Source organism: Belonocnema kinseyi, chromosome 2 (assembly GCF_010883055.1).
Source record: "Belonocnema kinseyi isolate 2016_QV_RU_SX_M_011 chromosome 2, B_treatae_v1, whole genome shotgun sequence".
NCBI lineage: Eukaryota > Metazoa > Arthropoda > Insecta > Hymenoptera > Cynipidae > Belonocnema > Belonocnema kinseyi.
In genome coordinates, this window is record NC_046658.1 from 107576673 (window position 1) to 107577857 (window position 1185).

A 1185-nucleotide genomic window follows, 5' to 3' on the forward strand; every position below is an offset into this window, starting at 1 on the left:
TTTTGACCAGTTTTGGGAAATTTGGAAGAATTCAACAAAAATTCAATGGATAGTAAGCGATTTTGTCAGTTTCCCAACATTCTATTGGCATTTAAAAAAATTTCAAAAATATTACAAGGATTTAATTTTTTTAATAAGAAAAATGCACAGATTTCAAGGAGTTGCAATACATTTCGAGGGAGTTTAGAGGATTTTAAATATTTTCAAACATTATCGGGGATATTAAGGAATTCTAAAGAATGTTAAAAGATTTAAAAAATTTCAAGGTATTTCATAGTAATTTGTAGGATTTCCAAAGATTTAAAAATATTTCTAGTGAACTTTGGAAAATAACTTGAATTAAATTTGCAGGAATTCCTACCCATTTCAAAGATTTCAAGGGATATGAAGGTATTTCAAAAAATTTCAGAAGATTAAAGAATTCTGAAGTTAACAGGTATTTTAATGTTTAACTTAATTTTAATTTGAGAGAACTTCCATACATATTATGTTATTTCGTCAAATTTTATCAAAGTTCCAGAGAATTTTAAAGATTTCCAAACATATTAAAACCCTTAAACGGCCAAAACGCCACTACCGGTACACTGCTTTTCAACGGCCAATAACTAAGACTATTCGACACTAGAAAAAATTGAGAAACATATATCTTTATTGCTTAAGATCTCCTCTTTCCGACGGTGCAAATGAAATTCCTCAAAAAATTTACTTACTATCCCAAAATGCAGTTTAAACAAAAAAAAAAACGTGATTTTTCGTGCCTATTTTTTTTTGTGAACCATTTTCCAAAGCTTTTCGAGTATGTAATTAACCTGGAATCTCACTAACGGGTGGAATAAATGTCTAAACTTTGAGAATCCATGGTTCAAAGATCGATTTTTCGTTTTAGTATTTTCAAAATGGCGTCTTAATGGCAAAATTTTTGTGAAAACATTCATGAATTTTTTTACAATAAACGATGCGCTTTTCGGAAAAATCATCAAGAATAAAAAGTTCTTGTAATCAGCCAACAAATACGGCTAAATTTTTGTGAAGCATTTTGAGCAAAATTTTGGATTTTGCATATGAACAATTTTTGCAAAATTTAAAATTTTGCTCAAAATGCTCCGAAAAAATTCAGGCGTATTCCTCGGCTGATTACAAGAACTTTTTATTCTTGACAAATTTTCCGAAAAGCGCATAGTTTTT